At 38.8% G+C, this 26,758-nt stretch overlaps 1 long non-coding RNA gene across 1 annotated transcript in view; it reads right to left on the bottom strand.

The window, feature by feature from the left end:
* LOC140163971 (uncharacterized) overlaps nucleotides 1–26,758 on the bottom strand; it is a 76,023-nt gene that overhangs the window by 3,350 nt on the left and 45,915 nt on the right. Inside the window, exon 2 of the long non-coding RNA XR_011860448.1 lies at nucleotides 8,461–8,554. This is a non-coding gene — a long non-coding RNA (uncharacterized lncRNA). The remainder of the gene's footprint in view (nucleotides 1–8,460; nucleotides 8,555–26,758) is intronic.

Here is a 26,758-nt window from a genome sequence, read left to right as displayed (position 1 = left end):
TCAAAGTTAACATAAACGTATGTATTTGTGTTATATGAGCGCATCTATCTCTAGATTATTTATTCATTTATTTTATTTTATTTTATTTTATTTTATTTTATTTTATTTTATTTTATTTTATTTTATTCTATTTTCCTCTACCAAAGAAAGGTGACCTCTCTCTCTCTCTCATGACAAACTACCGTGGTATTTCGCTTATGTCCATTGCCGCAAAAGTGTACAACAAGATCCTTCTGAACAGGATCCGACCTCACATTGATCCTTTACTGAGAAGCAACCAGGCTGGCTTTAGATCGGGTCGCAGCTGTGCTCAGCAAATACACATTTTGAGGAGGATCATGGAAGGCTTCAAGTAGTACTTCAAACTTCCCTTAACAGTCACATTTGTGGACTTTAAAAAAGCTTTCGACTCCATCCACAGGTCCGTCATGTTTTCAGTGCTGCGGCATTATGGAATACCAAAGGTTGTGGTTAATGCCATCCAGGTGTTCTACAAAGACTCTAATAGTGCCGTTATGGTAGATGGCAGTATCTCAGAGCCTTTCCAAGTAACAACTGAAGTGCTTCAGGGTGATGTGTTGGCACCATCCCTGTTCATTATCCTGGTAGACTACCTTTTGAAGAAATCAACTTCTGGAACGTCGGTCAAGCAGGTATCCAGAGGCGGATTTAAGGAAAAGGGCCCTGTCAGGAAAATATCACGGGGGCCCAATAGTAAAGAGTTGAAATCAGGAGCGTTCCTGAATTTTTGTCGGGAGCATTCAAGATGCTGAATGACATGGATTTTGCTGATGATATTGCCCTGCTGGAATCTTCCATAGCCCGGGCCCAGTCACAGCTTTCTAGGACTGCAACTGCAGCAGCAGATCTAGACCTTGTCATCCAACATGACGGCACAAAATGACCGTTTCTCACCTGCACCTACAAGCACAACCCGGTGACAGTGCATAGGCAAAAAGCAACTTTTCGAGGTTTTTTTTACATGGTGCCTTCAGGAAAGAAAGTTTCCTACTATGAGGACTTTTAAGCAGTGCACGGGCCCTTTGATCAGCGATGACGGTGCAGGACTTCATTAGTGTGGGTGTATGTGTGTTAAGGGGGCAGCAGTGGCGTAAATTACTTTGTAACATGGGGGAGGTTGGTGTAAAATCCTTGAACACTCCAATGATCAAATATGAACATTGAAGGAGACAAATTCAAATTTGGGATTTTTGCTCCCAGATTAAGTTTCTCTAAACAACTACCGCGAAAAAATGTAGAAAATTGGACAATGTCAATGCAAAGTATGAACATTGAATGGGACAAATGCGCGAGAAGCGCGCGAAAATGTGCAATTCGAAAGTAGCTACTTTTGCTCCCATATAAAACTTCTTCAATCCCAGAATTTATGATAGGTTCTTGATTCCTCGGTTAGCTTTTTACTGTCTAACTGCTTGCATGGAGAAAGGTGTCCGATAGAAGGGCGAAATTTTGAAACTTTACAGTGAGTAGCCATAATCCAGGTAAATATTCTTCATAAGAGGGTTGGGGTCCGGGTGTGGGCGTATCGTGGGGAAACGCTTTTGATATAACACGGGTGATGAAATGCACTTTAATATCCCCGCCAAGGCCACATCATTCCACATTTTAGGTGGAATAGATCTAAGGGGGTCCCAGCTATGGCTGCCATTGAGGTGTAGGAAAGCGTGAAAATGGATTCGTCTATACATATCGTTTTACATTTTGTAAAATATTTTTTGACTTATTTTAAAAAGCATTAGGGGGAAAGTTGTGGACCCTATATACCATTCGGACTCTCTCTCTCTAGGTACCATATCCTAAGACGTTGGCGATCATGTCATGCCACAATTCTCTGTTATAAGCCATCTCCAGAAGCTCTGTCGCTTTATGTTCAGCTCCCCTTTCTTTTAGCCAGTCTTTCAGATTTGATAACCACATCACTCTCTTCCTGCCTCTGCTCCTTTTTCCTTCTATTCTTCCTGTCAATACTAGGTTCTCGAAACCATCCTTTCTGAGGATATGACCAAGGAATTTGAGCTGCTTAACTCTGATTTCACGTAACAGCTTCCTGCTCACATTTGCTCTACTTAGGACATCGTCATTAGACACTTTATCAGTCCACGGGATCTTCATCATTCTTCTAAGGAACCACATCTCGGAGCTCTCCAATCTTCTTTTAATGTCTGTTGTTATTGACCATGCTTCACTTCCATACATTAATACAGGGACGACATAGCAGTTGAGTACCCGAATTCTGGTCTCTATACTGAGGGCACTGTTTTTTAGGATCTTGTCTAATTTTGAGAACGAAGACTTAGCCAGTGCAATCCTTCTCTTAACTTCCTTAATACATCTGGCATCTTCTGTGATTAGACTGCAAGGTAGTTGAAGGAGGAAACTGGCTTAATTCTTTGATCTGTCACCTTCAATATGCATGTTGGGCTTTCTGTCTTTGATACCACCATACATTCTGTCTTCTTGCAATTTAACGATAAACCTTTCCTCTCACTTTCCTGAACCACCACATCAAGAAGCCTTTGCAGATCCTCCTCAGACTCAGCTAATTCATTCATTCATTCATTCATATTTTATTTTCATCAATTATCAACATCAATATACAAGTGATACTAATAGCTCAACAAAGTAATAACATTAAATGTAAACAAGAGTCATTGGTATAAATAAATATCAATACATTTAGGCAGTAACAATTAAATCAATATAATTAAATTAGAATAGCATTACTATGTATGATTGACCAAAATACACTTTAAATGCATAATGATATTACGAGCGCGAGCGTGCTTGTAGTAGTTTATCACGGAAATACCACACTGCAATGGCAATTGATTTTTTAAGTACTTCTACGATGATAAGCGCCTAACAACGGATAAGCTGGCTCTCTACAAACACGCTCAGTGAATAATACATACTATCAAAATATAACATAGTAATACATGATAATAAATATAAAATGTTTAATGTTTTTAATATAATATTATAAGAATATAATAATGTAATGATAATATAATAATATAATAACATAATGATAAAATAGTACAATAATAATATTTCTAATTCTCTTATAGTGATGGCAGAGTACATTTTAAATGTTTATTGATACAATGGATGCATAATATAATGCATAGTAATGCATGATAAGAATCATAAGTATGATACATTAGATTTTACAAAATACATAAATGACCATTGATACAATGGATAATAATGTTAATGAGTCAATCTCTGCATACTTTACAGTGAGAGGGGCTATACATGATGACAGAGATTATATTTTAGAATTAGGTTGTTGAGCAAAATGAAAATGGGAGGGGAAAAAGATGATTGACGAGGACTCTGCTAAACGCGGGGTGTGGGGTGCAGAGACCTCGTTGACAGACAAACACACACATTATCCGATAAGAAGAAGAAGAAAGAGAGAGAGAAAGAAAGAGAAGAAAATAGGAAAGAGGGAGAGGAATGAAAGAGATAGAGGAGAATAATGAGGGTCATAGCTACTATTTAAATCAAGAGCAAAATGGAACAAGTGTCGAAGGCTTCTGGTGATTCTGACGAAACAGTAATAGGGCCTAATGTGAAGAAACTCGGTGGGTACTATTGTAAGAAGGCATACAATGGATGACAATTAAAGCACACAAAGGAACCAGAATAAGGAAAAGGGATAACAATGAAGCAAAATTAACAATCCAGTACAAGTACCGTAAGGCTTCGAGTATAGTATAGGACCATAGATTTTTTCAACCTGCTTTTAAAAGCAACATGGGACACAGAGTGTCTGATGTTGAGTGGAATAGTGTTCCAGAGAAGGGGTCCTTTGGTTTTAGAAGTATTGCCAGCTAAAATAGTGTTAGTATGGATGATGAATGGCTCATTGGCATGTCTCGTGTTATAAGAATGAGCAGATACATCTACGTTAAAGAAGTTGTCATGTAGAAGATCTGGAGGGAGAAGACCATTATGAAACTGATACATAAAAGAGCCAAGTTGAAGTTTGTATATATCATAGAGTTTTAGAGTGCGAAGGGAGGAAAATAGAGGTTCAGTATGAGCAAGCCATAGGGAGTAGGTGCAAGTTCTAATAACTCTCTTTTGAAGAAGAAATAGCGAATGTAAGTTGGTGTTGTTGGGGTCAGCCCACACAAGAGCACCGTAAGACAGGTATGGAAGAACAAGAGAGTTATAGAGGGTGAAAAGTGAAGATGAGGGGATGAATTGCCGGATCTTGGACCTAATAGGACAGTGTCATCTGCATATCTTATGTTCGTGATGTTATGTCCACCTATACCAAGACCATTTTCCTTTTCTAGCTCCCTTAGAATCAGCTCACTGTAATAATTAAAGAGATCTGGTGACATCACACATCCCTGTCTGACTCCTCTCTTAATGCCTGTATATTCACTACAATCTCCATCCACCCTTATTCACGCTGTTTGGTTCCAATAAAGGTTCTGCAACAGTCGTAGATCCTTTCCATGCAGGTCTAGCTTACCAAGATCTTCAAAAAGCTGATCATGTCTCACCTTGTCAAAGGCTTTTGAGTAGTCAATGAAACACATGAAAACATCCTTCTGCATCTCTACCGCTCTCTCTGTTATCATTCTCAAGACATAAATCGCATTCCTGGTACCAGCATCTTCTACAAAGCCGAACTGCTCTTTACCAATCTCAGGTTTTATTCTACTTCTTGCACGGAGTAACAGGATTCTTAGAATTATCTTTGTAACATGGCTCATAAGGCTAATTGTACGGTGTTGTTCACAATCCACAGCGCCAGGTTTCTTGGGAAGAGCAATAAAGATTGATTTGCTCAGGTCTTCCGGAAATATCCCATCATCATACATTCTGTTGATGACTCCTGTCAGTTTCTCAATTCCATAATCCTCTAATGTTTCAATCATTCATTCCATCTGGCCCAGCAGCCTTATTTCTGCTCATCATTTTGATAGCTGATCGAACCTCTGACTGCAATATCTTTGGACCCTCAATAGAATCTGGAAAGCTTGGCAAACTGTCCCTCACATCGTGAAATAACTCCCCAACATATTCAATCCATCTTTTCATTACATCCTCTTTCCCTACCAGCATATTACCATTCTTTGCCTTGATGCACCCAGAGCTTGAACAGCCCAATTTCCTGCCTGAGATCTCATTTATCCTCTGGTACACATTCCGATTCTCTCCAAATTGACTCTCAATTTTGGCACATTCACTATTCAGCCAGGTCTCTTTGGCCTCCTTGCAACGTTTCTTTATTTGCCTGTCCAACTCTCTATATTCTTTCGAATCCCTGTCCATGATCTTTTGCCAGTCTCTCATCATTGATAGAATTTCTTCTGTCATCCACTTGCTTTTACTTTCTCTCTTCTTCTTTGGCAGGCATTCCTCTGCTGTTTCAACCAAGATATCCCTCATTGATTCCCATGTCATCTCTTCTCCTTCGTCTGTAAGTTGCTCAAACCTGTTCTCCACTTTGATGGAATACTCCATTCGGATCTCTGGTTTCTTTAGCTGTTCAAAATCTACCTTCTTCGTGATCTTCGCTCTCTTCAACTTTCTCAGCTTACAACGAAGTGTGCATACTACTGGAATATGATCACTTCCGCAGTCTGCCCCTGGATGTGTCTTCGCATGTTTCACTGCTCTTCTAAATCTGTCATTAATGGTTATGAAATCTATCTGGTTCCTTGTGCGATCCCCAGGGCTCTTCCATGTATATATTCTTCTGGGGTGCTCCTTAAACCAAGTGTTTGTGATTACCATGTTGTTTGCTTCAAAAGTCCAAACTCGCCTACTGTTTTGCCATCTTGTCCTTGCCCATGCACCTTTGCATTCAAATCTCTCATGATCAGTTGTATTTCATCTGATTTGCACTGAGACTTTGCTTCCTCCAGTTTATCATAAAAAGCATCAATCTCCTCTTCTGTGCTCTCTGCTGTGGGAGCATATACTACAATAACAGAGATATTGAAAGGTTGTCCTTGTAGTTTGACCAGCAAAACTCTCTCACTTACAGTCCAATAGCCCAGCACACATTTAGCCATATCTGCATCTAGCATTAGCCCAACTCCTTTCTCATGCTTGTCACCACCTGCATAAATCATCTTGAAGTCATCGATTTTGAAGTCTCTATTATTTGTCCACCTGGTTTCATTTATTCCTAGTATGTTGATTTTAAGTCTGGTCATCTCTTGCTTAACATTTTCCAGCTTCCCACTCTGGTTAAGAGTTCGCACATTCCAGGTTTCAACTCTGATGATCTTACTTTTTCGCAAGATAACCTTACTATTTCGAACAGTATAGCTAGCTGACGGTCTGGGCCCACCTGCTCTCCATGGGACACCCTACCGGGCGAGGAGCCGTCCACATTAGGTTCCACAGCCCCCTTCACGCCGTTAGTCTCTAACATCAAATTGTGACCTTCCATGATTATTCTTGGGAAACAATAAGTGAAGTGGTATCCCGTTGCCTTCTTCATTCGGACTAAGGGACATTTTTGAAATTTACTTTTTGAGTCATTAGTTGTGATATCCGTTGTGCTTATTTGAAGGACAAAAGTATTTTAGAAAGAAAAGATTATTTATAATTGCCTCTTGACTTCGTTAATGCTTACTCAGTGTTGTTGTGCTCTTTTCATATAGTTGCATTAACACTAAACGACCAAAGAAGATGTAACTAAGTGGGCTGGCATTTTCTTCGGAAGGGGGATTGTACCAAATATACTGGGGTCATAATTTTGTGGAAAGAAAAATAAGGGGGTCATAAAATATTTGATGACGAAAATGTTGGGAGTCACAAGACATGCAAGATGACCACAGATAGTGTGTTTATTTTATTCAAAAAGACTGATTTCAATACGTTAAGACGGGAAACTGACCAGGAGAAATGTCATTTATGACATTGATGATATCGCATTAATTTCATATTTTTTTCGTCCCGCTTTCAACTCGCAAATATTTTTTCTGATGGGGCACTCAGCTGCAGTCAGCAGTGCCACACCTGCCTGAGGTATAACGCGGGGTAAAACGATACAAACATATTTGATTTGATTCAAGAAAAAGACAATAAATGTGACCGTGGTTCTTGTTCATATAATACATTAGTTTTGAATTGCTTTGTTCTCAAATAACTGACTACACTCTAATTCTAGAAGTTACAATGACGCTGTTTAAAGATAAAAGTTTACAAATTCAGCAATAAATGTTTAAAATCACGTTTTATTTCTTTAAACTGAGTAGTTTAATGCAATGCATGTAAACTGCGTGGCTTAAAATTTACTTAAACTTTTGGTGAGTTTAAAAGGACAATCTGCAGATTGTTTAAAAAACACGTCAAATCCGTCGAGTATATAGCGGATTGGTTTAAAGTTTTAATCCATAGTTGTATAGAAACCGCCACGAACGATGATGTGTCCGCCATTTTTTAACTGGTCCGTGTGTGTATGTAGCCAACTCCGTGAGCTGACTGGCAATGATCACGTAATGTTGGAATATCTACTTCAAATTTCCATCTAAAATATTCAGATGTACAGATGGAATATGCTCATGATACTCTTGGTTTATATCAGGGATTATAGAGCGCTTTTGCGGTGTATTTCGTCTCGATATGAAACTGTACAATGTATATCGTACGTATATATATGATGCATGCATGCATGCGATGCTGGCAGTACTGCATACTGTAGCCATGGCCAGCCATGGTATATGCATATTCGTGGTAGCTGTACGGCTCGTACAGTGTATACTGTGAACCTGTTGTTACACTGTGCATAATAGTATGTTGAATGATCTCCATCACAGATATTGTGTTCCAATATCTGTGTCTCCATGCACTTGTCTATTTTAATATGTTATACGGTACTTGGTGTGACATACAGCATGTATTCATGGGACGTGATACCGGGAGTACTACATGGTGTATTGTGTGATTGTGCATTTTACATGCATAGGCATACATAGGACCGGGACATAGGACTTCAACGTTCGTCTTCAAAGTTCAAGAGTGGGTATGAGCAAATTTGTGATCATTACCTGTCAGTTACATCCCATCTGATGTCCCAAACGTCGTTTTTACGACGCGTCACAATGGATTTAAAAAAGAAAGAAAGAAAGAAAAAAAAAAAGAACAAACAATTCCACGGCCCAGTTTAAACCATAATGGATTAAACCTTTTAACTCGTGTTACTGTTTAAGGGTTAAACTTGTCGTGGTTTAAAGCTTATAATCCGTTTTGAGTTAAAGATTTAAACAACAATTGCTTAAACTTTTAAACAATGGCAAAGTTTAAAGCTTTTAAACAACTATTAGAAGGGAGCGTATTTATAACAACACCGGTTTAAGAAAGTTTAAGATTGTTTAAAAAATATGTAAATCGCGAATTAGAGTGTATCATCTCAAGTAACTGGTTCCATATCATCTTAATACTATTCGTAGTCATGCCTACCTTTATCCTTTTGGGCTGCCATTTTAGGGTCTCGTTACTGTAGTCCTTTTGCTGACGATGACTGAAATGAAATATGCCAGCTATCACAATTGCCCTGAAATAAATAAAATAAAACGTGTTTATTGTAGCATAAAAAAGGACTACAGTGTGTCCGAATACTAATTAAGCCATTCTTTTTACATCTGTACATCTTTTTTTGTTCTCTGGCAGTGACATTTTATCTTTCCGAAACAGTACGACGGCAACTTCGTGACCTCTTTTGTTCGACAGAAAATTTTTACTGGAATTGTGAGCATAGTGTTATGTAACACACTGGTGAAAATTTAGCCGCCAAACGCGTTTTAGCAAAATAGCTCCAGAAATGGAAGACACTGGTCATTTCCTGCTTAAATTACGTACCATGACCACGGATAAGATATCGAACATTCGTTTTAGGCAACAAATATTGTGTACAAGTTGCATTATTTGGAAAATAACGAAGCTTGAACAGGCCCAAAGTCCCGGGGGGGGGGGACTCAACACAAATTACCATACGGGTATGCTCCCCCGGAAAGACCCCCCATTTTGGATTTCGCAGCTCCGAACGACCCCCTATATTTGACCAAAATAGAGCTCCGAAAGACCCTTGATTTTGATCATTTCAGCTCTGAAAGGTTTTGTCAGGCGATTTTCAACCAGAAAGCCAAGAAAGACCTTTGATTTGTACTGTTCGCAGCTCCAAATGTCCCCATTTTAATTGTTCGCAGCTCCAAAAGACCCCCTTTTATCGGTACGCCGTCAGCTCCCAAAGACCCACCACCTCAAAATTCCGGGGGAGCATACCCACCAAAATTTTTTTCGATGGGCCCCCCGGGCCCAAAGTAGCAGAAAAATGAGAACAATAATACACTAAGCCAAAAAAGAAACTTATAATTTTTCACAAGGTCATATCTTAAAATCCTGTCCATCAAAATTAACTAAAATTAAACATATAATTGCCTCAATTCTCTACTCTATACACATGTCAGTAACCAATCAGTTGGCCAACTGACACAACCGCAAAATGCACTGATATGTAACAACTTCCTGCACCACATTCACAGCCCTATTGGTACCCAGCAAAAGAAATCTGTGAGAATGGCATCTTGAATCACAGGTCACAGCCAACAATTTTAACAACATTAAGTTTAAAACATTAAAGAGAGTCAAAACAAACTTACCAGATCATCATGTCACATGTCCAACCAAATAATGAAGTCCTTTAGTAACGGGAAGCATGGGGCAATCTTCCCCAGGATATCATCAGGAACTTGGTTTGAAGCATGAGAAGTAGGTGCACAGCATGCAGGCAAGCGCACGGTGGACATACCCGTTACTAAAGGACTTTATTATTTGTTTGGACATGTGACATGATGATCCTGTGTGTAATTTTGGTTAATTTTGATGGACAGGATTTTAAGATTCGACCTTGTGAAAAATTATACGTTTCTTTTTTGGCTTAGTGAAGATGGTCTCAGCTATCATCAAGCAAGAAAAAGCACGGGCGTAAAAAACGGGTGCCATGTTAGATAATAACTAAAGTTAGCTTGCCTGAAAAATTCATGAAATTTGGTAGCTTTATATTCCTAGTCGTATATTGAAAATTGACTTTCAGAGTATTTTGTGCGTGACTATTGTCACACGATATTATACGGCTGATTGTTTTCCCTATAAACAAACATTCGTTGTTAATTGTCTATTGTTGGTTATCTACCTTTAAAAATGTTCCCAACTTTTAAACAATTTTAAAGTCAGCATAAATGTTGGTATTACATTATATCAATGAATTTAATTAATTCCAGATATAGTATACACGAGTGGGCCACTGAGTAAGAATAAGATTGCTTTAAAAACGAACCTATCGAACAACTCGCATGGTTTAGCGGTAAGTCTTTGGACGCAGGAACTATATCCTGGTTTAACCCCTCTAGAGCACTTCGAATTAAATTTTGATTTTATTTTTACTCGATTTTTTCTTTATGCTAGGTTTTATATTTTTGTTAAAGTCATAATATACGATTCCGGTCAAACTTTGATTTAGTTTATATTCTTTGCCAAAAATTATGAAAATATCTATAATACTAGTAAACAACTGCCATGATGGTTCTGGTCATTTGAAGCAGAAAAATGAGGTAAAATTAAAAAAAAAATTACTAAGACATCAAAAGGCTCTCTAATGTTGCTGATTCAAACTACATGTAGGTTAAGCCAGGGGTGTAAGCTGGGATATGCGTAAAAATTACAAATACGCCCAAAAAATCAGATTTTGCGTTTATGGCTGAATCTATCTCATGATTTGATAAATGTATGAAGTAAACAATACAGAGAAGACGGTGGTAAAAACAAACCCGTATTGTATTTTTTTTAAATAATTATAAATGACCGGCCTACACACACACCACACACGCCCCATACACCTACATCCCCTACCACACCCAACCCTCCCCACACACCCCACACACACACACCCACATAACAGGACAAGATAGAAAAAAATCCAAAACGCTAAGGTAGTGGTTCGAACCTTCAACCTAGCTATAAACATGATAAACCAAAATGTTAACCTGTGTTTTTTTTGCAACCTTGTTTGAACAGATATATCATCACTTTTTGTCGGGTCAGTTTAATGGCGGAACCCTTTTGTTCGAAACAATGTACTACTTTAAATAAAGAAGTTCTGGTAACAGATCCAAGTATCATCCAACAAAAATGTAGTACTTCCTCGATATATTTCGGTTCCAATGAGGAACCTTATTCACTCTGCATAACTGTAGTGTTTCTGGATATCGGCAGTCCTTGGTGGCTGTGATGACGTCGCCACATTTGTAGGTTGTCGTTTTGAAATGATTTTGTCATAGATTCTGTCCAATTTTATGCCTCTCGTCCTTGTTCATTTGCCTCTGTTCCTGATTCAGATTACTTCTTTTAGACAACGTTTGGTTTTGTCTGCCTCTTGATCTGTAATTATTGCCTCGTCCCAGTTGATTAGATGCTAGCTTCGACGTGCTCGGTTATTATCGACTTGTGAATTCGAGATGTGGAGGATTTTCTTTGAGATCAGGTGAAATGTTTGGAGCTTAATTTTTCGGCTTCGGTTTTGTATTCAGGCAGCCTTGTTTTATGCAAACGGCCCGTTTCTCCTATGTAAGTCTTACGGCAGCTCTTACAAGGAATTTCATAAATTAATTATGTAGCTTTGAGAGGGTCTCATTTGTCTTTGGGATGCACAGCATTTTGCGAAGTGTGCAGTGCGGCTTCATGACGGTCGAGAATCCATGCTTTTGGAGACATCCTCTCTGAAAGACTCCCGACATGCTCTCTGAAAGGGGACAAGAACAGAACCCTTCGTTTTGTCTTTAACGTTTTTTGTCTCCCTATTTCTGGGTATCGGATGTTGTTTCTGGTCCTTTACCCTGATTTGGGATGTTTGGTCGATTTGAGTGTGCCGACTACTTCTCCGGCCTCTCCAGCTGGTAACTTCCAACGCGCCTTTTCACATGCAATGATATAGCCTACCCATTGGTACTCGATGTTTGATTTACGTTTTCGGGAGATGCAGCGAAATTAAGACCTCTACTAAGTTCTTTATTTTGAGCATTAGTTACATTATTTTTTGATAGATTGACGACCCATTGCTTCAACTGACTTCCACTTAGATCCACATCACCAGAGAACGATGAAAATAAGGATTTATTTCCTTCTTACATACATACATACATACATACGTTCGTACATTAGGCATTTGAATTTACTTGACTTTTGACTTAAAGCCGACCTCCTGGGGTAGGTCCCGGAGATGGCTTCTCAACCAGTTTGAGTCTCCACAGCTGTCTGTTGATGGCAATATGTCCTGCCGCTGCTACTGATGGTATTCCTGTCTCTGTACAGAAGTGCTTGATGTCCTCGAGCCACTTTTTCACAGGTCTTTCTCTGGGTCTGTTGCATTCTATGTGACATTCGAGCAGGACTTTTGGATATCGGGAGATGCTCATTCTTTTCACACGACCAAAATGTATGACTTTTTGGTCATAATCGTTGCCGTCAGTGCTTTGTGGTAACGTACCCGCTCCTGGATGTTAGTGTTTCGGATTCTGTCCCTTCTTGTGACTCCTAATATTGTTGATGTACTGCCCTTGCACTTTTACACCTATCTGTTCATCTTGGATAGCCAACTTTAACACCAGTTCCAGCAGAATGTTGAAAAGTTGTGGAGACAGTATGCATCCTTGACGAACTTCTATCTCCGTTGACTCTTACTGTGCTCTTAGAAGAACGACGGTCTTTGACGAGTAGCCCAGGTGTCGCATGGCTTGCCACAGACCCTCTTGCCATGCAGTATCGAAGGCCTTCTGGTAGTCTAATCTATATATAGCAGTAGTACAGTGGTTTCCGTTTTTCGTTATACTTTTCAGCCAGTTGTCTTAGAGCGACGAGTTGGTCTATGCTGCTCCTTCCCGGTCTGAAGCCTGCTTGGGATTCAGCAAGTATGTTCTCTGTTTGAGTTTGTATTCTTTTGTGGAGTATGCTACAGAATACTTTTCCTGCAAGGCTAAGAAGGCTGTATTTGGGGCAGTCTAATTTGACCTTTTTCTTATAGATTGGGACAATAACAGCTCGTCCCCATCTTGTGGAATTTCACCTGTGTTCCATATTCTGTTGCACAGTTTGTGTATAATCCTGACACCTGGTTCCCCTGTAGCTTTCAGTAACGCATTTATAATGCGGCATTTCATTCAGACCACGGCTTTTTTTGGCTTTTTTTTCTACCAAACGATCGTACTTGCTCTCTTGGTGGGCGCGGACATGTTGGAAGCCACCAAGGACTGCCGATATCTAGTGAACAAGGTTTCTGATTGGAACTAAAATACAGGGTGAGTCAAAAAAAGTGCAATAGAGCAAAGAATCATTATTTATGCAAGAACCAAGTCAAACTTTCCCATTATTGAACAATTCTATAAATGTCACACTCAAAAGTCACCTTCTGTGAAAATATGAAGTGAATCGCGACTACCGTTTAATTTTTATAGGTCCTTTTGCTGCGATACCCAATTTCGTTATTTATCCACGAGATACCATGTATTTTGAATGAGAGCACACAATGCGCGGTAAAGGCACCAGCTCTGAAACTGACTTTAACTTAAATAAGGTTGCGTTTTGCGTTATTTTAATTTCTTTTTTCTGTTGAAACTAATTTTCTAATATCATTTTAAGTCCTTCATACCTCACTCGACTCCAACTCCATTTTTTAAACCCGAATATGTCCAACTTACTGGATATTTTGTAATTCACTCCACTTCAATTTGCGCGCATTTCATTTGGCATTTGAAAATAAACTGCCAACAAATTTGTATGTTTTTGATTGAGGATAAACATCTTTAAAGTAAAGGTAAAATGAAAATAACAATAAATAATGTTTGTTTTCTCCTTAAAAAGACTAAGGGCAATAACAATGGGTGCTCCAATTTATTTCAATACCAAGAAAATGGCAGTTGTTCCAAATCTACCTTTCACAGAGTGCGCTGACATTCAAATTTTAGATGTCTCTTGGACAAGCATTAAAATTGGGTATCTGTATAAAATGTATCATAAAAACAAAACGGTAAATGCTAATTCCTTGGTTTTTTCACACAAGGTTGCTGATGAATATATCATATATAAAATGTTTTAAAACCTAAAAAGTTCAGCTCGGTTCTTAAATAAAAATGGATTCTTTTCTCTATTGCACTTTTTTTGACTCACCCTGTATATCGAGTGAGTACTACATTTGTTTTGGATCTGTAACCAGAACTTATTTATTTAATTTGACTTTGAACGATCCTGATGAATCTCATCAATAATGGTACCACATTTTAGGTTAGCCTGTCGGCAAATCAAATCGGCATCAAAGGAACAATGCGTTACGTAATATATTTTATCTCCTTCTATATTAAACCTCCTTGCTACTACCTACGACTTTTGAAAGTATGGATTAAACTGTCAACCAGGTCGTACACTTTTAATATTAATATGGAGTCAAGTTAATGGATGATGATGTATTAATGAAAATCATTTTAGTGGTTTAAACTGTGCTGATATTAATTTAAGAAATAAATTATTAAAAATAAGCATGAACAGGATAAATATTAGGGTGTCAACTAAATCACGTTCTTAACAAAAAAGTCAACATATTGACAATTACATTTCAAGGTAAGAGATATGAGTCATTACTTTGGAATTCAATTCATTGTGATACATGGCTGGCACCGACTGTCACGAGATAAACACCTTTTGTTATGCTGCGTACGTGCCGCGATTAAGCAAAAGGAATGTAGTTAGTTGGGAATATTTTATTGTTTAAATTTTCACTTCTTTTTCACTTTGAATCATATTTGCTGTATGGTTTATATATTTAACATTTGGGGGGGGGGGGGAATTATCAGAGGATTACGATAGTGAACAACCTTTTAAGCTCCTTTTTACGGAAGCGTCAAGTGCCACGGTTTGGCAAGATAATTATCTTGTAATGATAATAATTTATATCTTGCCAGGTTGACTTACATTTTTATTAGGTCAACTTGACGTGACAAATTATCCTGCCATGTTGACATCCATGTTTTGCTAAGTTGACTTGGCATGATAATTTATCTTGCTATGTTGATTTATATGTTTTGGTCAGTTTTCTTGGCGAGATAATTTATATCGTCATGTTGACATTATACTGATAATAAGTCGAAAGATAATTATCTTGCCAAGTCGTGGCACTTAGATGCTTCCGTACTTTTTGAAGTAGAAAATCGCCCTTTGTAAATAAAATGATAAAGTAGGGGTGCCCGGAAAAAGTGGACCACACGGGGCAAAACGAAACACCTCCATTAACTTATGCATATGCTGCCCTCAATCTCCAAGCTCGTGTATTTAGAACACGGCAAGGATCCAGCATTGTTTGTGATAGGGGGCGATCGAGTGAGTAAGGTATGATAATTTATAGAAATATTATTATCTGCCATAGTACTGTGCTTTTGCCGAATTACTTCGATAGTCATATATATTAATGATAGATGGGCCACTGCATCATCATCCCTATCTTCGTGTCAAAAATTGCCGTGATACAGGGTGTATCAAAATGATTGGTACCGGGCTATGTGACATTTTCAAAAATATGTCAAAATTATAAAATTGCTAATTAATATAGTTTTTGTACTATAAATAGAAAGGGGCATATGTTAACTTATTGATCTATTAATCTGAAGTTGATAGGTTGATGCATCTGGGAGCTATTGTCATTTAAACGAAGATCGACGTAATCATGGTTTGACTTACACAACACAAGATGAATAGGTTCACTGCTTGAACCATTTATTGCATACATACTCTTCAATATTTCACCTCAGTATGCATAACATAAAATTGCTTTACACATGCTTTTAGAAAGATAGTTCCTGAAGTCCCTGCCTTACGACTCTGGCAGTGTGAGGTGAAGCCCTATCGTGAAAGAAATTAACAACTGGGATGGGTCCATTCTGTAACTGCCCATATCAAATTTTGAAGCATTGCAAGTTATAGCATGTTTGCATGGGATACGCCTTGCTCTTAGAAACTGTCTCCTAAATCTTCTCTGCACTTCTCCATAGCTTCGTGTCGACCAGTGATTATTAACTATGAATGCACACTGAAGTGTGGAATATTGTGGAGCCATTCCAATAACTTTTACCAGGTCTAAACTAACCTACACTGTCTACAGTCTATAGCCATTCTGCCACACCATCTACTTAGTAATCTCAAAAATACAATTTAAATTACCGCCCTGGATGGTGTTGATACACAAACTTCTTTCACCCCACCTAAATTATTCAAGTCAAGAATATTACTCTCAAGCAATAAATATTGATTATTACATTAATATATATTATGAATGAAGAAATAGGCAAGGAAAATATTAAACATTTCCATATGATTTTCAACATATCATCCTCGCAAGGTATTTGCAGTAAAATAGATCTTTGAAAATGGTGCGCTACTGATCCAGCGTTACGATGAAAAGTGTAAAAACACCTACTTTCCTTTAGAATCATGTAACTTCTGAATAGAATATGCTATCTTTATGATCTAAAATTCTTAAAGAAGATAAAACTACTATAATTACAAATATTGAAACAATTAACCCCAAATTGGCGCAAAAAGTAGATAAACAAATCGGCAAAAATGACAAGTCTTCGGTACCAATCATTTTGATACACCCTGTAGTACGGCGAATCCTCCCGTTTTTCAAAAGCTACGCATGGCGATTTTGTTCGAGATAGGCCGAGCGACTCAGGCTATGCATACCATTTACATGATATGAGATACCACAGAGCCTGCCGCCTAGATTCTATTCTACGATTTGCGCATGATCAGTACCACATATGGTGTTGCTATGTAGAAAATTCGATTTGTTGTCAGGTAAAACGCAGGTTTTGTTTCCAGTACACTAACTCGAAAAGCAATACACTAATTAGCGGGGCCTTGCTGTTTGCTGTGGATATATTTTACTGCATTTTATAAGTAAAGATTTTGAAATCCAAAGTAAAAATTGTGATATATTCAACTGTTTGAGAAATGAATTATACAAAGGAACCCGTGTATAATCCAGGTACTGTATCTATATTAAATACAATGTACATTATCGACTTTCTTTATCTGCGTCAATAATAGAATATCGATTTCAATCGAATTGAATACATGTCTCCATTTTGAGTTTGTACTACACCGCTGAGCGATCAAGCCCTAAGTGGTGTTGACAATGAAGACACAACTGAAGCCTTCAAGGGGATGCATTTCTGTAATGCCCCCTCCACGTTTCACTCTACCCCGGCCCAAATGAACCTGGGGCAAAACGGAACGACATTCACACCATTTAATACAAGTGCATTTTTGATCAACTTTATTGATGTCATTTGTTAGTTGCAGTCCTAATGTAAGATTATAAACCTTAAGTTTTGCCTTGCCTTGCTTCGTAATCTTGTTTGGGCTGTACAAACAATTTTTGGTCCACTTTGCCCCGGTCTCCCCTAAACTATAGAGATGTACTCTTATTGGAAGCGAACATTGACTTTTATCGGAGTCAAATGTTTACTCTACACTAATTGGTCACTCATTGCTCTTCTTATACCCGCATGCGAAGCATGAACGGGTATATTGCCATTCTATGGTTTCTTCTCCTTCTCCTTTTCCTCCTCCATCAAACACATCATTCTGTCAAGGCTAGCGCTAAAACTACAAGGGCCACAGGGCCCATATGTGGCACACTTATGGGCCCTACCCCGTAGATTTATCATTTGCACATCTTGGCCCCAGAGGTCAAAGGTCATAGGCCCCAGGGACCCACATGTAAAAATACAAAGCATGCTATTTCTCATTAAATGAAGCAGCCTCAGGGCCCTAAGTTGCTTCACTGATAGATCCAGTGGTACTCTATATATACAAGTATACATAAGCCCCACATGTTATATATTATGGGCCCCAGGGCCCCAAATGTTAAAATAAGGGGCAACAGATTGACAAGGCTAGCTATAAAACTACAAGGGCACTAAAGCTCATATGTGGCACATGTATAATGGGCCCTAAGTTGAAAATTGCATATGTTTAATTAAGTCTAGGGGCCCCAGAGGCCCAAATGTTAAAACAAAGGGCCGGTCGTTTCTCAGCAAATAAAGGAGCTTCAGGGTTCAGATTCAGTACACTAATAGGTCTTTAGCATTATATTGTCATATGTATATATGAGACCCCATGCGTCACATAATATGGGCCCCAGGGCCCCAAAAGCTAAAACATAGGGCCGGTCGTTCTTCAATAAAGAAAGCAGCTACAATATCCAGCTTGAGTCTGCTGATAGCACTTGAGAATTATATTTCAACATACGCACATAAAGCAAAGGCCCGCCCGTTTTTCATCAAATAAAGCAACTTTAGAGCTCAGAGTTTGTACACAGATTACACCTGAGAATTATATTGTTATATGTACATATGAGCCCCATATGTCACACCATTGGCCCCAGGGCCCAATACGCTAAAACATAGGGCCAGCCGTTACTCAGTAAATAAAGCAGCTACAGTGCCCAGCTTGAGTCTACTGATAGCACTTGAGAATTATACTTCAACATATGTACATGAGCCTCATAAGTCAAATATTATCAAAAATATCAAATAAAGCAGCTTCAGGGCTCAGAGTTTGTACACAGATTGCACCTGAGAATTATATTGTTAATAACACCCATCCCATCCCACCCCATACACGTAGGACTAAACAGATTCACAGACAATAGCGTAATTATAATTTACATACTCCCTCTGGAACGGCCACAAAATAGGCTGTTCCATTTAATTTAAATACTCCCTCTGAAATGGCTGTTCCATTTAATTTACATACTCCCTCTGGAATAACTTTCCCCTAATCAAATTGTATATTGTGAATTTCAATAGCGTATTATAATAATTATAGATGGTGATTGGAAATACTATGTGTGAAGCGTTCCATTTAAATTACATGCCTTTGGCTGTTCCATTTAATTTAAATACTCTCTCTGAAATGGTCCCAAAATAGCTGTTCCATTTAATTTACATACTCCCTCTGGAATGGCCACAAAATAGGCTGTTCCATTTAATTTACATACTCCCTCTGAAATGGATGTTCCATTTAATTTACATACTCCCTTTGGAATAGCTTTCCCCTAATCAAATTGCATATTGTGAATTTCAATAGCGTATTATAATAATTATATATGGTGATTGGAAATACTATGTGTGAAGCGTTAAGATTGTTCCATTTAAATTACATACCTTTGGCTGTTCCATTTAATTTACATACTCTCTCTGAAATGGTCCCAAAATAGCTGTTCCATTTGATTTACATACTCCCTCTGAAATGGCTGTTCCATTTAATTTACACACTCCCTCTGGAATAGCTTGCGCCTAATCAAATTGCGTATTATGAATTTCAATCCATCAAATTGCATAGCTTCACCGTGAATTTGAGAGACTGACAACAGCAACCTAAGTCCTCAGCAAATAAGGACTGTAAGTTTGTGTAAACCGATAACATGCGGCTATAGCCGTATTTGTGTCCAAATATATAGCCTTCTAGTTACACAGCCGTGACGTTAGTCACGGCTGTGTCTTTTTTCTTACAGGTTCTTTACAAGACGGCGCTGGCTGCGCCGTCTTGTCCTGTCTTGCTCGGGATCTTTCTTTCTTTACAAGACGGCGCAGGCTGCGCCGTCTTGTCCTGTCTTGCTTGGGATCTTCTTCTTTCTTCTGTCAACCACGTTCGTGCCTATAGCTCAGTCGTTGGTTGATGGATTGTGACTAAACTTGGTAAGGATAACCACTTACCTTGCCCGCACAGGTCATATGACTTTGACTTGCATCTGACCTTTGACCTAGCTACAATGGTCAAAAACGTGATTTTTTTTGCTTTTTCTTAGCAAAACGTGACATTTTGCGTGATTTGCCACGTTTCGCCCTAGCTCTGCTATGCTTTGACCGATTTTGATCATACTTGGTCACAAACACCACTGACCATGTCCCCACATGTTACATGACATTGAACTCCATTTGACCTTTGACCTGCTTACAATGGCTAAAATGCGATTTTTACTATAAAATGTATCTTCTTCCGCAAATAACATGTGATGGTGACATGCTTAGGTCATGTGACTTGACTTTAATCGGTGTCTATAGGGTGTTCACAGATAAGGGTCAAAGGTCATTAAGGGGTCATTTCCGGTCTGAAAGCTAAAAATATTCAAAAAATCACTGTTTTTACAAATTACATAGCAGAGTGTTGCCATTAGCACACATGCATTGCTACCAACCAGGGTCTTTAAGGTGTCTACAATTTTGGGGTCAAAGGTCATTAAGGGGTCGCTTCCGGTCAAAAACCAAAAATCATCAAATATTTTTATTTTTTTTATCTCAAAACGTAGAGTGACATAAACTTCATATATGCATTAGTGCTGCCCGATGTATGCACGGTATTTTTATTTTTTTGGTCAAAGGTCATTTAGACGTCATTTCCGGTTTTAAGCTAAATAACTTTAAGAATTTTTATCTCCATAACTAAGCATAGTAGATTTTTAAATTTAAACTGTAACAATGCATTTTCTCGGTGTAGATGAGGGTTTTTTATATTGAGGTCAAAGGTCATTAAAAGGGTCAAAACGTCAAATTTGCCAATTTTTTTTTAAAATTACGGAAAAGTGGCTATATCTCAGCCTATGGAAGACGGATTAAGCCCCTATATGCTACAGTGATGCACCATTAATGGTGGGGGAAGTCTATAATAGCCTCGGCCCAAATGGTCAAGGTCAAAGTTCAAAAGTTGAAAATCCATTTTCGGGTTGTCTTGTGTGCCATGTCGCGGCATGGCTGGTGGTCTAGTTCTTTCTTTCTTTCTGTCAACCACGTTCGTGCCTATAGCTCAGTCGTTGGTTGATGGATTGTGACTAAACTTGGTAAGGATAACCACTTACCATGCCCGCACAGGTCATATGACTTTGACTTGCATCTGACCTTTGACCTGGTCACAGGGGTCAAAATGCGATTTTTACTATAAAATGTATCTTCTTCCACAAATAACATGTGATGGTGACATGCTTAGGTCATGTGACTTGACTTTGGTCGGTGTCTATAGGGTGTTCACAGATAAGGGGTCAAAGGTCATTAAGGGGTCATTTCCGGTCTGAAAGCTAAAATATTCAAAAATCACTGTTTTTACAAATTACATAGCAGAGTGTTGCCATTAGCACACATGCATTGCTATTAGCAAGGGTCTTTAAGGTGTCTACAGTTTAGGGGTCAAAGGTCATTAAAGGGTCGCTTCCGGTCAAAAACCAAAAATCATCAAATATTTTTATTTTTTTATCTCAAAACATAGAGTGACATAAACTTCATATATGCATTAGTGTTACCCGATGTATGCACGGTATTTTTGTTTTTTTGGTCAAAGGTCCTTTAGACGTCATTTCCGGTTTTAAGCTAAATAACTTCAAGAATTTTTATCTCCATAACTAAGCATAGTAGATTTTTTAAATTTAAACTGTAACAATGCATTTTCTCGGTGTAGATGAGGTTTTTTAAATATTGGGGTCAAAGGTCATTAAGGGGGTCAAAACGTCAAATTTGCCAAATTGTTTTTAAAATTATGGAAAAGAGGCTATATCTCAGCCTATGGAAGACGGATTAAGCCCCTATATGCTACAGTGATGCACCATTAATGGTGGGGGAAGTCTACAATAGCCTCGGCCCAAATGGTCAAAGTTTAAGGTCAAAGTTGAAAATCCATTTTCGGGCCGTCTTGTGTGCCATGTCGCGGCATGGCTGGTGGTCTAGTTACACAGCCGTTGACGTTAGTCACGGCTGTGTCTTTTTTCTTACAGGTTCTTTCTTCTTCTTCTTCTTTCTGTCAACCATTACATTTGCTCTAGCACTCACATGCTTACATCGATTTTGACCTAACTTGGTCACAATGATCACTGACCGTGCCCCTACATGTCACATGAAACTTGTGGGGTCAAAGGTCATGCAGGGGTCATAGGGGTCAAAAACGTGATTTCAACTAAAAATGCATCTTCTCCCACATATAACGTTGGACAGTGATGCCACTTGCACACCTGCATTGTCATTACCCAGTGTCTATGGGGTGTACACAGATTTGGGGTCAAAGGTCATTAAGGGGTCACTTCCGGTATAAAACGAAAAACCTTCAAAAATTTGTATTAGCTCAGTAAAACATGGGACAGTAACGGTATGTTCACATATGATCTGCAGTCACCCAATGTATATGTGGTATTTTTTTTATTTGGGGTCGAAGCTCATTAAGGGGTCACTTCCGGTATAAAAAGAAATACCTTTAAAATGCATCTTCTTCCACAAATAATGTAGGACAGAGACGCCACTTGCACACATACATTGTTATTACCCAGTGTCTATGGGGTGTACACAGATCTGAGGTCAAAGGTCATTAAGGGGTCACTTCCGGTATAAAACGAAATACCTTCAAAAATTTCTATTAGCTAAGTTAAACATGGGACAGTAACGGTATGTTCACACATGATCTGCAGTCACTCAATGTATATGTGGTATTTTTTATTTGGGGTCAAATCTCATTAAGGGGTCACTTCCGGTATAAAATGAAATACCTTTAAAATGCATCTTCTTCCACAGATTATGTAGGACAGTGACGCCACTTGCACACATGCATTGTTATTACCCAGTGTCTATGGGGTGTACACAGATTTGGGGTCAAAGGTCATTATTTTTTATTTGCTAAGAAAAACAGGACAGTGACGGTATGTTCACACATGAATTGTTGTTACCCAATTCATATGTGGTATTTTTTTGTTTGGGGTCAAATGTCATTAAGGGGTCACTTCCGGTCTGAGACGAAAAACCTTCAAAATGCCCCTTCTGCCACAAGTAACATAGCAAAGTGGTGCCACGGTGCAAAATTAACACGTGCACCCATGCATTGACATTAGCCAATGTCTATTGGCGTTTTCATATATTTTGGGGTCAAAGGTCATTTAAGGGGCCACAACACGGCTGTGTTCGTGGTCTTAGACCACAGCTAAGTCTAGTTACACAGCCGTGACGTTAGTCACGGCTGTGTCTTTTTTCTTACAGGTTCTTTCTTTCTTTCTTTCTTCTTTCTGTCAACCATTACATTTGCTCTAGCACTCACATGCTTACATCGATTTTGACCTAACTTGGTCACAATGATCATTGACCGTGCCCCTACACGTCACATGAAACTTGTGGGGCCAAAGGTCACGCAGGGGTCATAGGGGTCAAAAACGTGATTTCAACTAAAAATGCATCTTCTCCTACAGATTACGTACGACAGTGACACCACTTGCACACATGCATTGTTATTAACCAGTGTCTATATGGTGTACACAGATTTGGGGTCAAAGGTCATTAAGGGGTCACTTCCGGTATAAAACGAAAAACCTTCACAAATTTTTATTAGCTAAGTAAAACATAGCGCAGTAACGGTATGTTCACATATGATCTGCAGTTACCCAATGTATATGTGGTATTTTTTTTTAATTGGGGTCAAAGCTCATTAAGGGGTCACTTCCGGTATAAAAAGAAATACCTTTAAAATGCATCTTCTTCCACAAATTATGTGGGACAGAGATACCACTTGCACACACGCATTGTTATTACCCAGTGTCTATGGGGTGTACACAGATTTGGGGTCAAAGGTCATTAAGGGGCCACTTCCGGTATAAATTGAAATATCTTCAAAAAATGTATTAGCTAAGAAAAACATAGGAGAGTAATGGTATGTTCACACATGAATTGTGTTTAACCAATGTATATATGATATTTTTTTATTTGGGGTCAAAGGTCATTAAGGGGTCATTTCCGGTATAAAACGAAATACCTTTAAAATGCGTCTTCTCCCACAAATTACTCAGGACAGTGATGCCACTTACACACATGCATTGTTATTACCCAGTGTTTATGGGGTGTACACAGATTTGGGGTCAAAGGTCATTAAGGGGCCACTTCCGGTCTGAGACGAAAAACTTTCAAAATGCCCTTCTGCCACAAATAACATGGCAAAATAATGCCACGTGCACGCATACATTGACATTAGCCAATGCCTATGGGGTTTTCATATATTTTGGGGTCAAAGGTCATTAAGAGGTCACAACACGGCTGTGTTCGTGGTCTTAGATAGACCACAGCTAAGTCTAGTTCTTTCTTTCTTTCTTTACACAGCCGTGACGTTAGTCACGGCTGTGTCTTTTTTCTTACAGGTTCTTACACAGCCGTGACGTTAGTCACGGCTGTGTCTTTTTTCTTACAGGTTCTTCTTCTTCTTTCTTCTTTCTTTCTGTCAACCATTACATTTGCTCTAGCACTCACATGCTTACATCGATTTTGACCTAACTTGGTCACAATGATCATTGACCGTGCCCTACATGTCACATGAAACTCGTGGGGTCAAAGGTCACGCAGGGGTCACAGGGGTCAAAAACGTGATTTCAACTCAAAATGCATCTTCTCCTACAAATTACGTAGGACAGTGACGCCACTTGCACACGTGCATTGTAATTACCCAGTGTCTATGTGGTGTACACAGATTTGGGGTCAAAGGTCATTAAGGGGTCACTTCCGGTGTAAAACGAAAAAGCTTCAAAAATTTTTATTAGCTAAGTAAAACATAGCACAGTAACGGTATGTTCACATATGATCTGCAGTTACCCAATGTATATGTGGTATTTTTTTTATTTGGGGTCAAAGCTCATTAAGGTGTCACTTCCGGTATAAAAAGACATACCTTTAAAATGCATCTTCTTCCACAAATTATGTGGGACAGAGACGCCACTTGCACACATGCATTGTTATCACCCAGTGTCTATGGGGTGTACACAGATTTGGGGTCAAAGGTCATTAAGGGGTCACTTCCGGTATAAAACGAAACACCTTCAAATTTTTTTTATAAGCTAAGTAAAACATGGGACAGTAACGGTATGTTCACACATGATCTGTAGTCACCCAATGTATATGTGGTATTTTTTTATTTGGGGTCAAATCTCATTAAGGGGTCACTTCCGGTATAAAATGAAATACCTTTAAAATGCATCTTCTTCCACAGATTCTGTAGGACAGTGACGCCACTTGCACACATGCATTGTTATTACCCAGTGTCTATGGGGTGTACACAGATTTGGGGTCAAAGGTCATTAAGGGGTCACTTCCGGTATAAAACGAAAAACCTTCAAAATTTTTTATTTGCTAAGAAAAACATAGGACAGTAACGGTATGTTCACACATAAATTGTGGTTACCCAGTTTATATGTGGTATTATTTTATTTGGGGTCAAAGGTCATTAAGGGGTCACTTCCGGTATAAAACGAAATACCTTTAAAATGCTTCTTCTTCCACAAATTACGTAGGACAGTGACGCCACTTGCACACATGCATTGTTATAACACAGTGTCTATATGGTGTACACACATTTGGGGTCAAAGGTCAGTAAGGGGTCACTTCCGGTATATAACGATATACCTTCAAAATGCCCTTCTGCCACAAAAAGCATAGCAAAGTGATGCCACGTGGACACGTACATTGACATTAGCCAATGTCTATGGGGTTTTCATACATTTTGAGGTCAAAGGTGATTAAGGGGTCACAACACGGCTGTGTTTGTGGTCTTAGACCACAGCTAAGTCTAGTTCTTCTTCTTTCTTCTTTCTTTCTGTCAACCATTACATTTGCTCTAGCACTCAAACGCTTACATCGATTTTGACCTAACTTGGTCACAATGATCATTGACCGTGCCCCTACATGTCACATGAAACTTGTGGGGTCAAAGGTCATGCAGGGGTCACAGGGGTCAAAAACGTGATTTCAACTAAAATGCATCTTCTCCCACAACTTACGTTGGACAGTGACCCCACTTGCACACATGCATTGTTATTACCCAGTGTCTATGTGGTGTACACAGATTTGGGGTCAAAGGTCATTAAGGGGTCACTTCCGGTATAAAACGAAAAACCTTCACACATTTTTATTAGCTAAGTAAAACATAGCACAGTAACGGTATGTTCACATATGATCTGCAGTCACCCAATGTATATGTGGTATTTTTTTATTTGGGGTCAAAGCTCATTAAGGGGTCACTTCCGGTATAAAAAGAAATACCTTTAAATGCATCTTCTTCCACAAATTATGTGGGACAGAGACACCACTTGCACACATGCATTGTTGTCACCCAGAGTATATGGGGTAGAGCGACGTGGGGGGAAAGGGCGTAAAGCGGGCACGTCGGGTATAAAACGAAATACCTTCAAAAAATTTTATTAGCTAAGTAAAACATGGGACAGTAACGGTATGTTGACACATGATCTGCAGTCACCCAATGTATGTGTGGTATTTTTTTATTTTGGGTCAAATCTCATTAAGGGGTCACTTCCGGTATAAAATGAAATACCTTTAAAATGCATCTTCTTCCACAGATTATGTAGGACAGTGACGCCACTTGCACACATGCATTGCTATTACCCAGTGTCTATGGGGTGTACACATATTTGGGGTCAAAGTTCATTTAGGGGTTACTTCCGGTATAAAACGAAAAACCTTCAAAAATTTTTATTTGCTAAGAAAAACATAGGACAGTAACGGTATGTTCACACATGAATTGTGGTTACCCAATTCATATGTGGTATTTTTTATTTGGGGTCAAATGTCATTAAGGGGTCACTTCCGGTCTGAGACGAAAACCTTCAAAATGCCCCTTCTGCCACAAATAA

Source organism: Amphiura filiformis, chromosome 11, assembly GCF_039555335.1.
Source record: "Amphiura filiformis chromosome 11, Afil_fr2py, whole genome shotgun sequence".
NCBI lineage: Eukaryota > Metazoa > Echinodermata > Ophiuroidea > Amphilepidida > Amphiuridae > Amphiura > Amphiura filiformis.
Note: the sequence above shows the minus strand (reverse complement) of the source record. Positions and strands in the feature narration are given on the sequence as shown.